Here is a 12,986-nt window from a genome sequence, read left to right as displayed (position 1 = left end):
TCCTTCTCAGGTACTGCATCATAAAGACTTAGCAAAAATGTAGCCACTGAACACGACTGCTGGTAGTGGCGTTCACGAGGATGTACGATCGCAAGAAGACATGGCTCCTGACGGTCACATTGCACTACCGAGATGGAAGACCATCGTGTTCGGCGTATGACTCTGGCGAACCGTGCCGCATCTGAAGTAGCAATCTCAGAAGCTGTTGACATCACAGTGGCACAAGGAACCGCTACAAATCAGTTACTTCAAGGACAGCTCCGAGCCAGACGCCATGTATCGTGCATTCCTCTGACTCCAAACCACCGCTGTTTGGGACTTCAGCGGTGTCAAGCGAGAGTTCGTTGGACGCTAAGGTGAAGATCTGTTGCGTTTTGTGATGAAAGCTGGTTCTGTCTCGGTGATAGTGATGACCGTGCTTTGGTTAGAAAGAGATCACTTGAGGGCCTGCAACCAACATGTCTGCATGCTACACGCTCTGCACCTGCATTTTGAATTATGGCCTGGAGCGCGATTTCGTATTGCAGCAGGAGCACCCTGACTGCAAATTTGTGCGTCAGTCTGGTGATTCGAACTGTCGTCCTGCTGTTCATGAACAGCATTCCGGGGGCTATTTTCCATGGGGTAATACCTGTTCACATACCGCTGTTGTAAACCATAATGCTCAACAGAATGTCAACACGTTGCCTTAGCCTACTCGATCATCATATCTGTCTGCATCTGAGCTCATATGGGTATCATCGGACGACACCTCCAGCGTCTCTCTACTGACCAACCAAGTGCAACAGAAATGGAACTCCACCCCATGAACGGACATCCGGTACCTGTGCAACACAATGCACGCAAGTCTGCATGCTGGCATTCAACATCTGGCGGTTACACCGGTTATTAATGTACCAGCATTTGACATTAGCAATAGATTACCTCGCACTTACATTAACCTGTGATCTTGCAATGTTAATTACTTAAATATGTTACCTAGACAAATGTATTTCCGAAATTTCATTACTTTAGATTAATTATTTTTTTGGCGATGCGCTTTTTCCATCAACGAATATGTAACCTGCCATCAAAAAATTCAGTGGTTCGACAAAAATAAGGAAACACCAAAAACACAACAATAAATATATCTAATTATGTGTAGGAAACCCGATGGAAAGGATAAATTCAGGCAGCATATTGTTTTGAAAATTATCTTATACCAGTCTCCTTGCAAAATAGTGTCAAATTCAAGTAACAGTGACGGAGGTGGATAGCAATCGCGCATCCTTCTCCCGATAGTAGACCACAGAAGGTGTCTAATATCGAGATCTCACGACTGTGGTGTCGAGAGGAGACGCTACAAATAATTCCTGTGCTCATAAGTCCTGGACGATATGAGATGTGTGAACAGGGGTCCCGTCTACTAGGAACACAGCATCACCATTGGGGAACAAACATTGTATGATGGTATTTACCTAATCAGCGAAAATGGTCACATAATCCTTGCCAGTAATGCGAAATTGGAGAGCAATCATGAGGCTCATGGACTACCACGATACGGCTGCCAAAGCCGTCACCGAACCCCCGTCATGTTTCACTCCTGAGACGGAAACTCGGCCAGAAGTTGGAAACAATGTGAAACACGACCCATCTGAATAAATTATTTTCATCCGTAGTTCAGAATTTATGGCTTCTAAATTACGTTTTTCGCTTAGGGCATTTGTACACTGGTGAGGGGTTTTGGAATTCCGGCTCGCCCTGCAATTCCCTACTTCTGGAACTCCCTTCGTGTTGTTTCGGTGCTAGCAGGGTTCGTGAATACGACATTAAGTTCTGTAGTGACTGTTGCAGCTTTTGTCCTCTTCCATGACCGTCTGTCACGATCACTCAACATACACTTTCCTCGGCGCTGTGACTTAACGGAGGATGTTTCTCCTCTTTCCTTGTATGCGGTGCCCCATGAAACACCAAATGCTTCGGCTTCTTTTGTTACGGAAGGATCCACCATACGAGCGCCAATTTGCCGCATTAGAATACACTTAGCCCCGTCGTATTGCCCACAAAACTACACAGAACACCCTTCTGACCGTGTCTGACACTCGCAACTTATTGAGCACATTACACAGCTGCCGTTCATGGCCAAATACAGCAGCGCAAGCTGCAAGCTTGGCTAGCATTTGCATTTATGTTGAAGCATGCATTTCTCGTGGTTTTTCCATATTTTTGTCAAAAACCTGTAGGTTAAATTTATGTTAAGAATATAATGATAATTCGGCCTCTGCCTCGCACGCATGCCTTATTTCAATTAAGTGAAATAACGGGACGACGAAGACGATGCTGGTGAGCAGAGGAAATCCCGTTGTTACTGACGAAGGTTAAACTGGACATTTTCGTCTTTTAAGCTGCCTAGGAGGCACCGGGAAAGTGTCGCCAGCAGCACATGTTGTCTCCTAGAAGCCGCAGATACCATTTGTGGTGGAGACAGAAGAGTTTTGTGCACTGGAAGCTCATATTCGTTGTGGCGAATGGACTCAAATGTCAGCCGAGAAGATCGTAAAAACTCTTGCAATTATCGTGTTGGTAAAATTACCAACTGGTGTTAAAATCCCTGAGCATATTCAAACGAGGCGGATTTTTACGTGCGCTGTGTAAGGCTTTCACATGCTGACATATGTTACTAAGAGAAAGAGACTTCCTGACAAATTAAAACTGTGTGCCAGACGCGGAAGCTCGCCTTTACGATCTATGATGCCCGTACCATGGGAGCCGTACCTGAGTAGCTCTGGCAAGATTACGAGGTCTGTTTTTTCTTCTTCTTTGAATCGCTTCTCAAATTTCTTGTCCTCTGTCCCACGGGAAACTTGTTCCACTCATCACAATGAATATATCTAAATTATACTGGCGGCAAGGCTCAGCCACTGCCCTCTCTGCGAGGTAGCTATGGAAATACGATCACCGACGGCGCTGCCAAACCGGTGTTACTAAACACAGCATTCTGAAATTCGTTCACCAAATACGAAATAAATATTCCAGAACTCGAATCAAGAACAGCTACCAACATGAATAACTTAGAGGATCGATTTTGGTTTTCACAGTATCAATTATGTGAGTTTAATTCTTTTGCTATAAGTTTCAAATTTATCTTAATAGGTGTTTTTTTATGTTCAGTCAGTTATTTTTATAATAAAATGTTGTTATGTGTAGGCTAAAGCAAACTGGGCAATTATATGCAGATAAACTATGTGATCAAAAGTATCCGGACACCTGTCTGAAAATGACTTACAAATTCGTGGCAGCCTCCATCGGTAATGCTGGAATTCAATGTGGTGTTGACCCACCCTTAGCCTTGATGACAACTTCCGCTCTCGCAGGTATACGTTCAATCAGGTGCTGGAAAGTTTTTTGGGGAATGGCAGCCCATTCTTCACAGAGTGCTGCACTCAGGAGAGGTATCAATGTCGGGCGGTGAGGCCTGGCACGAAGTCGGCGTTCCAAAACATCCAGAAGGGGTTCTGTAGGATTCAGGTCAGGACTCTGTGCAGGTCAGTCCATTACAGGGATGTTATTGTCGTTTAACCACTCCACCACAGGCCTTGCATGATGAACAGGTGTTCGATCGTCTTGAAAGATGCAATCGACATCCCGAAATTGCCCTTCAACAGTGGGAAGCTAGAAGGTGCTTAAAACATCAATGTAAGCCTGTGCTGTGATAGTGCCATGCAAAACAACAAGGGGTGCAAGCCCCCTCCATGAAAAACATGACCACACCATAACACCCCCGCCTCCGAATTTTACTGTTGGCACTATACACGCTAGCAGATGACATTCATCGAGCATTGTCCATACCTTACCATCGGATCACCACATTGTGTACCGTGATTCGTCACTCCACACAAAGTTTTTCCACTGTTCAATCGTCCAATGTTTACGCTCCTTACACCAAGCAATGCGTCGTTTGGCATTTACCGGCGTGATGTGTGGCTTATGAGCAGCTGCTCGACCATGAGATACAAGTTTTCTCACATCCCGCCTTGCTGTCATGATACTTGCAGTGAATCCTGATGCAGTTAGGAATTCCTATGTGATATTCTGTATAGATGTCTGCCTATCGCACATTACGACCCTCTCCAACTCAAAAAAAAAAACAGTGTGTGAAATCTTGTGGGACTTAACTGTTAAGGTCATCAGTCCCTAAGCTTACACACTACTTAACCTAAATTGTTCTAAGGACAAACACACACACCCTTGCCCGAGGGGGGGGCTCGAACCTCCTCCGGGATCAGCCGCACAGTCAACGACTGCAGCGCCTTAGACCACTCGGCTAATCCCGCGTGGCCCTCTCCAACTGTCGGTGGTCTGTCAGTCAACAGACGAGGTCGGCCTGTACGCTTTTGTTCTGTACGTGTCCCTTCACGTTTCCGCTTCAGTATCACATCGGAAACAGTTGACCTTTCGATGTTTAGGAGTGTGGAAATCTCGCGTACAGACGTATGACACAAGAGAGACCACTCACCTGCCCACGTTCGAAGTCCGTGAGTTCCGCGGAGCGGCCCATTCTGCTCTCTCACGATGTCTAATGACTACTGACGTCGCTGATATGGAGTACCTGGCACTAGGTGGCAGCAAAATGCATCTAATATGACAAATGTATGGTTTTGGGGTGTCCGGATACTCTTGATCACCTAGTGTATGTTTACCTCCTTCTCTTTCACCATTCTAAGGTACAACCTAGATTGACTCATGTACAGATATCATTCCAGGCATCATCTCACCTTGCGTTTAATTCACGCGTAAACGCACGCACGCACCCACCCACCCATCGACACACACAAACTCCCACCCCCACCCCGACGCGCACGCCCACCAAACAGTACTGCGTAGCATCAGGTAGTGAAGAGGCTCCAAACGCGAAAGGAGTGTCTGGCTGCCAGCAGCCGTCCTCTATCGCGGCACCTGAGGGCGCTAGCAGTCCAGAGGTATTCGAGGCGTGGTTCAGCAGGCGTGTTCCATTGGGTCTGCCGGATCTCATAGGACTACTATCGGCGTCTGACGCAAACTTGCAATTCCACTACCAACTAAAACACCAGTAGGGTGTTATCGATATGTGATACCGCACTGAGGGATAATTGTTAAGAAAAAATTTGAGCAGTTGCACCGTTTCTGAGTTAACTAGCAATGAAGTTAGCCAATCAGGATGTTGTGTTCAGAAAATCAAGTCAGTGTCAGCTAGTGTGTTTTTATTTTGGTTTCCTAAAACCGATCAGGAAAGCGATACAGAAACTGGAAATGGGATAGCTGTAAGGATGGAATCGAAGCCAAATGTTGAGCTGCCTCGTGCACTATCATGTATGCTACGAGAACAGCTGACACTAATTGTATCTGCCGGGTCACTTGAATTTGCTCACTCAATAGCTGATTGGCTAACTTCAATGCTAATCATCTCGGAAATAGTGCAGATTATACAGCTTTGGCCCTAACAATTTTCTCGGTGCAGAACCTACAATGCAACACTTTTACAAGCTTTCCAAACTCTCTCTGACCACCCATTGCATGTACTTATAAAGTTAGATGCCCGTACTTTGCCATATTTTCTAATTTTATAGATTGAGTGAAACAAATAAGTAATTGTACCAATAATGACAGGAATATTTAATAAAAATGCACGGTTTAAGATAAGAAAGATACTGCTGGCAAGTATTAGGGAAGAATCTGAGGAAACGTTTGTGGTGGTACAGTAATTCATGCTACGAGAAGGAAGTAATTTCAGTCCTGCGTTCACCACAGAACAACACGATACTACATAATTTGCATTGTTCTAAGTGCCAGTTATGTGTAATCGAAGAATGTGATACAAGAAATTGACGCATAGTTTCTTGATCATAGAAACAAATGTGATTTCCCGTTTTGAAGGACTGTGGTTGCTGTGTGCCTGTGCACATCGCTATTAGCGTGAGGCAGAATTACTTTCCTAATGTTTCTCCTGTATAGTTTAGTACATCGTGTTAACGTGCCGCTCTTCATACATTATTTGAATGGCGATTTGAAGTCACAGTCAGTGTGATAGGACCGTCGCGATTACGACTGATGAAGACAGCAACAGCAACCACGTGCGCTCCGTTATTGTTATATGTGGACTGCTGTCTCGCGTTAACATCTTGTGGTAACTCAGCTTCGACCGATACTTTCTTTCAAGAATACTGTAAAAACATTGTCACTTTTGAAGCATGTATGCAGATTATTGAATATTTGATCTACTTCTAATAAAACAAACCACTGGTCGTATGGGTTCAGTTGTTTTATTTTGTTTTAGACGAGCGTCACCATATCATCCACTCTTGATACAGTCACTGTACGACGTTTGACTTTCTTGGGGGAACCACAACCTCACCTCTGCTTGCTCCGTTTCATCGTTTTCAAAGCAAAGTTCTCGGAGGTGTTCCTTACGTTTTGGAAACAGATGAAAATCGGCTGGGGCCAAAGCGGGACTGTATGGAAGATGATCGATGACATTGAACCCAAGGCGACGAATTGTTGTGGATGTCGTAGCGCTCGCGTGTGGTCTGGCATTGTCATACTGAAGGAGCAGATGCTCTGTGTGTGGCCGAACACTTCGAACACGATACTCGAATATAGAACGCTTTTCCTCACGCATCGACTTAGAAGTTCGCTGGCTGCAGAAGGCTTCAAATATGTAGACATGGAGAATAAAGATGTAGAATGTTAATAACGTTTGTTCCATGTAAAAAGATTGAAGAGTTTTCACGTAAAAAATTATCAGGCACTACTTTTCAGCACGCCATCGTATAAAACTGAAGAATCGTTAATGGATTAATGAATGAGAACAACTTCCTTCCGATTTACTTCCATTTATTTCCATGACCGTTATTTTATTTTTCTTGGCATCATTATTATAATCTCTTCTGAAGACAATATGCATTCTGTTGAACTGATCTAATTCCTTCGCCGTCTGTAACAGAATTACAACGTCATCGACGAAACTGAGCTCATATTTCTTCTTCCTGAGGTAATTCTCTTTCCAAATGTGTCCTTGGTTTCCTTTACTAGTTACTCATTGTAAAGTTGGGGATGGACTAAACCCTTGAAAACTCCCTTTTCGACTACAGCCTCTTTTTAGTATCCTTCGAGTCTCATAACTGCGGTTTGGTTTCGGCACAATTGTAGCCAACCTTCGCACCCCATATTTTATCCTTGCTACTCTCTGAATTAGTAAGAGTGTATTTCAGTCGAAATTGTCAAAAACTTTCTTTAAATCTATAAAGTCCATAAATATAGGTTGGCCTTTCTTAGGTTTGTATCCCAAAAAACTTTCAAGATAATCCAAAGGGGCAGTACTACCTAGCATGTGGCTGTATTTCTGCAGGACCTTAAGTGGTTCTCTCCTACGTATTCTGCCAGATATTCCATTCTTCTGTAAATACCTAGGGTCAGAATTTTTCAAATAATACTTGTTAAAGTGATTGTTCTATAGTAATTTACATCTGCCTTCTATAGTGATGAGATTATTACGTGCTTCTTGAAGTCTGAGGGTATTTCTTCCGTCTCATTTTTCTCGTATACCAGGTTCCATAGCTAAGTCATGGTTGGTTCTCGCAAGGAGCTCAGTAATTATGAGGGATTTTCGTTTACTCCAGATGCCTTCCTTCACCCTATGCCTTTAGCGCTCTGTCAAAATCTTATCGTAGCCATATCTCGCATTGATCTTCATCTACTTCTTCTTCCTTTCGCATCATATAGTCTTCAAGTTTGTTTCGTCTAAATAACCGTTCTACATTTTCATTACAACTTTTAGCCTTGCATTATTTGTTTGCTACTGACCTGTCAACAAGCTCTTTACATTCATACAGAAGCCTCCCTTTTCTCGCACAGCCAGCATCTACATATTCCACAGATAAATATATTTCCAGTGATTTCCACGTCTTCTTTAGCGATTCCGGCTTGCCATTTTATATTTTCTATACTGTATGACAGAACAGACACCAGTTTTGATACTGCAGCAACTGTGAATCAGGACACAGAGGAGTTACAGACATTAGCTGGCTGTTATCATTGATTTAAAACAACAGGGAAAGGTGCTGCTAGTAAGCAGGAGGCCCAGGTTCGAATCGTGATCCAACACAAATTTTGAACTTACCCCACTGTTTTAAATCAAGGCCCACTGGCAGCGACTGGATTCATAGTGGTTGTAGGATCAAAAATGGTACCTCTTCTTTCGGACACATCCGAAAGAAGAGATACTGCACATGTATATTTCAAGGCGATGATGGACAATGATCCCTTCTGTGCATATGCACACCAAGCTGTAATTCTTACGGGAATAGGCGAGATGCCACGAGTAATGAGGATAATGATCAAGGGGGACTGCATTAGCAGTGTGTGGATAAGATGAGATTTAGGGTCTGACGGGAGTCGTGCCGCGTAATCCATGCAGTAGCGTTGACCATAGGGTCCGGATGGCGCAGTGGTCAGCGCATCTATCTAGTAAGCAGGAGACCCAGATTCGCATCCCCTTCTGGCACAAACTTTTTCAGCTTTCGCCATTGATTTAAATCAATGCTCACTGGCGTCTAATGTCTGTAACTTCTTTGTGCTTGTATTTTCTATCGAACTCATGTTTTAGACAAGTCCGTTCCCTTTTTGCCTGATCCATTTGCAGTTTGTTATATTTTTCTCCTTTCGTTAGTTAAATTCTTGTGAGTATATTTGAAGTTTGATCATGTGATGTGTTCACTCTTCCATCTCTCAAAACATCCCATTCGTCTTAGAAGACGAATGTATTCCTTTACATGTTGTAGTCAGTCATACTTAATTTAGCCTATGAAGCCCTCAACTACCAGTGTGCCTTTTGTTCAGTTTGTGTTGGCCCCATCTTCTTTATTCCTGACCTGTCAGTAAGTACTTCTGCAGTTTATAACCACGAAATTGTTGTTAAGGTCCACTTGTGCCCCTGAATATATCTTACACTTTTGGCTTATAATCAGATAAGTCAAACAATAGTAATTAAATTAAATATTGCCGACGGCTGTGAGCAAATACCAATACAGTATCTAAAATCTAACAATTCGACATCTATTGTGTTCTTTTCCTCTATCCTAGTAAATAATTCCCGAAATCCTAAGGATTGAAGGAGTGGGAAAGCATTCGCCGAGAACGGACCTGGCGGTTCAAGTTGGCGATGAACTCCTCGTGCTCGACGGCCCGCTGTGGCGCGCGGTGGAGGCGCAGCTGGTGCACGGCGTCTCGCGCCGCGGCGTCGCTGGCGTCGATGGCGGACTCTGCGCCTGCGCCGGCGCCGGGCTCGGCGTCAGGCAGCGCGTTGAGGCGCGCCGCGACAGCCGCCAGCCGCTGTCGCACGGCGCCGCGCCGAGACACGGCCTGCCCCAGCGCCGCTGCCGGCCCCGCCGCCTCCGCTGTGCGCACGCGCTGCTCCAGCCGCCACAGCTCCAGCGCCGGGCTGCGTCTCGTCTCTTCCTCCTGCCGACACACAATTCCTCACACTCCATCCGAACCATGTTCCTCTCATAACACTGAACACCTTTGCGAAAGGTATCTATGTGCATTTCCGCTCTTGTAAGAGTTAATTTCTTCATGTTAGATTCACAGCCCCGGCGTAATTTCTGAAGTATGGACTATCAGCTCGGAGACCATGCCTTCGGTTACCCTTGACGATGCATCACAGACGGGAGCGCCTGCGATGGTGTACTCAACGACGAACCTGGGGGCACGAATAGCAAAACGTCATTTTTTCGGATGAATCCAGTTTCTGTTTGCAGCATCATGATGGTCGCATCCGTGTTTGGCGACATCGCGGTGAACGCACATTGGAAGCGTGTATTCGTCATCGCCATACTGGCGTATCACCCGGCGTGATAGTATGGGGTGACGTTGGTTACACGTCTCGGCCACCTCTTGTTCGGACTGACGGCACTTTGAACAGCGGACGTTACATTTCAGATGTGTTACGACCCGTGGCTCTACTCTTCATTCGATCCCTGCGAAACCCTACATTTCAGCAGGACAGTGCACGACCGCATGTTGCAGGTCCTGTAGGGCCTTTCTGGATACAGAAAATGTTCGACTGCTGCCCTGGCCGACACATTCTCCAGATCTCTCACCAATTGAAAACGTCTGGTCAATGGTGGCCGAGCAACTGGCTCGTTACAATACGCCAGTCACTACTCCTGATGTACTGTGGTATCGTGTTGAAGCTGCATGGGCAGCTGTACCTGTACACGCCATCCAAGCTCTGTTTGACTCAATGCCCAGGCGTATCAAGGCCGTTATTACGGCCAGAGGTGATTGTTCTGGGTACTGGTTTCACAGGATCTATGGACTCAAATTGCGTGAAAATGTAATCACATGTCAGTTCTAGTATCATATATTTGTCCAATGAATACCCGTTTATCATCTGCATTTATTCTTGGTGTAGCAGTTTTAATGGCCAGTAGTGTAATTCATTTAAAGTAATGAAAATGGGGAATAGCTTTGTCTAGATAACATATTGAAGTGATTAACATTACAAGACCACAGGTTAATATAAGCGCGACATAACCATCGCAAGTGTGAAATGCAGGTACATTAATAAATGGTGTTTGTCCTCCACAGTCTGTGACGCCTTCCTTCCGTCACCTGCTCCCTCTGGTGCCAAGCAGCGTCTGGAACTCGCCGATATGCGGTGGCATCCTGATGATTCCACACCTGGACATCGCTCTGAAGCTACTTATGTTTCTTGGGCAAACGGCGTAGAGGAGAAATCTGAACGGCCTGTGAACCCTGAGGGTGGGTGCGTTTCGACGGCTACCTCATCAAAGTGAACACCGCGACTTCGACCGTCTTTTACGTCTTGCCCCGGCCGGGTGCCACTGGTGGACATCGTGTCAGGACAGAACGAGAGCCAGAACAGACATATCGTCTAGCTACGATCATTGTCAACGCTATCTGTGCCCCACATAATCTGGGATTTCTTCACAATATACTTCATACGGCAGCCTTCGAAGTGGTCCTGCCGGCCGGTGTGGCCGTGCGGTTAAAGGCGCTTCAGTCTGGAATCGCCTGACCGCTACAGTCGCAGGTTCGAATCCTGCCTCGGGCATGGATGTGTGTGATGTCTTTAGGTTAGTTAGGTTTAATTAGTTCTAAGTTCTAGGCGACTGATGACCTCAGAAGTTAAGTCGCATAGTGCTCAGAGCCATTTTTGAAGTGGTCCTATTACGAGAAGTGCATGTCGATGGTGTTCTTAACCTGTTTGGGTAGATCTATTTCGTCTCCCACGCTTCGAATACTTGTAGAGGTATGCCGACTGTCGTGCATGAAGGGTTAACCGTCCCTCCTTGAGGAATGGAGAGGCGAAGGGAATGCTTTGCCTTCTATGCGATGTCGGTCTTACTGCTTTTTCTGGGGTGGCAAGATGCGTTGCTGCAGGGCGGTGATTTCAATTCCATCCTTCACCCCAAATATCAGCTGCCGCGTCATTCGCCTTGCCCAGAGCTTGATGCGATCGTCGTCCTCTCCAAGTTGTAGGCACATAGGAATACGTTCATGGCGACTGATACAGTTTCACGCACTACACATCACTTTCTACCAGTGTTCTTAATCACTCTTATATCTTACGCTCGCTGGTGAAAAGAACCCGATTGGCAAAGATTTGGCCTCTGTTGATTTTTGCAAACCATGCGTCTTAAGTCTGCACTGTCACCCTTGACGGTAAAGAGGATATGGCATGTTAGGGGTGTTTGGAAACTGAATGCGACCGCACTGGTGTCTCTCGACTGTCAGCAGCTTATCGAGGAGACTTGTTATTAGTGTCGATGCCGCCGTAGCACTTACCCGTCTCCGCTGTCGTGGCGGCTGTCCTGCACAAAACCTGGCCTTTGCCAGTCCATGATCGCATATAGCAGAGACTCGGCAGCTTGGAGGAGGCAATCCCTGAACTTTTATTATGAAGTGTTGAGAGACTTCTCCGTGATGCCATTTTGATCTGAACGATGTACAGTATGAACTGCACCAAAGCACAGAGCACAGCCACTATCTTGAAGGGAGGGTTTTGGAACCCGAATTGTGACCGTATGGTCCCTTGGGAAGTTCCATCTATGTACTACCTTCCAGCAGACAGGTGACGACAGTGCTGGGCGCTGATTTGAACCATTACCAATGACGAAGGCAGACAACATGAAGCTGTCATTGAAGTAGTCACTTGACTCACGTTCGGCACGGTACCAGAGGACGCAGTATTGGAATTGGAGGTATCATTAACAGAAGACGAAGTCCTCGATGCTATCTGAGCGGAAGCTGACAAAGCGTCACCTGCCCTGACAGCATCCCTCTTGAATTTTGTTGTGACTCCCGAAATCTCTTAGCATCCATACACACTCTTATGTGCGGGAAGTGATGGCCCCGGCGGTGAGGGGCCTCATTGCCCCTAATCACAAACACCATGGAGTCCGCAAATTAGTGACTATCGCCCCCTGATACAGATAAATAGCAACATAAAGATCTTTAGAGATCATTTGACAGCGCGACTTAAGAGGACTGCCCACCATGTCGTATCCTATGATCAGGCGTCGATAGGCGGAACGTACAACATTCGGACAATGCTCAGCTGCTACTGGGATCTGACTGCCCTCGCTCGAGCTCAGCATTTGCTAGTGGCTATGGAGCCTTAGACTTCAGTCAGGTGTTTAATCGGGCCGATCATTCTTACGGCTGTCCTCCTTCATATATGATACCTAGAAACCATTGTCGTGGTGGTCATACGTCACCTGCGCAGTGCAACATCTCGGGTGCTGTACAATGGAAGGCTCACTCAGCTCGTCCTGATCAGGCACCCGGTCCGACAGGGGTGCCTCCTGTCGGCGCTGCTGCACGCCTTCACTCTAGACCAGTGATTCCCAAAATTTTCTAACCCAGCCCAATATTTTTCTGAAGACGTTTCCATGACCCATAATATACATATGTATATTCTACCATTACAGTCACTAGGCAGTAGT

General features: G+C 45.8%; 1 protein-coding gene and 1 long non-coding RNA gene across 2 annotated transcripts in view; both read right to left on the bottom strand.

Annotated features, from left to right (window-relative positions):
• Positions 1–9,237, bottom strand: part of LOC126470927 (uncharacterized) — a 447,426-nt gene extending 438,189 nt beyond the window's left edge. Inside the window, exon 1 of the mRNA XM_050098954.1 lies at positions 9,157–9,237. The gene's annotated coding sequence lies outside the window, so the exon portion shown is untranslated. The remainder of the gene's footprint in view (positions 1–9,156) is intronic.
• A 137-nt stretch (positions 9,238–9,374) lies between these two features.
• LOC126471635 (uncharacterized) overlaps positions 9,375–12,986 on the bottom strand; it is a 264,531-nt gene continuing 260,919 nt past the window's right edge. The window contains exon 3 of the long non-coding RNA XR_007586360.1: positions 9,375–9,474. This is a non-coding gene — a long non-coding RNA (uncharacterized LOC126471635). The remainder of the gene's footprint in view (positions 9,475–12,986) is intronic.

This window comes from Schistocerca serialis, chromosome 3, assembly GCF_023864345.2.
Source record: "Schistocerca serialis cubense isolate TAMUIC-IGC-003099 chromosome 3, iqSchSeri2.2, whole genome shotgun sequence".
Taxonomy (NCBI): domain Eukaryota; kingdom Metazoa; phylum Arthropoda; class Insecta; order Orthoptera; family Acrididae; genus Schistocerca; species Schistocerca serialis.
This window is presented reverse-complemented; position numbering and strand designations above follow the sequence as displayed.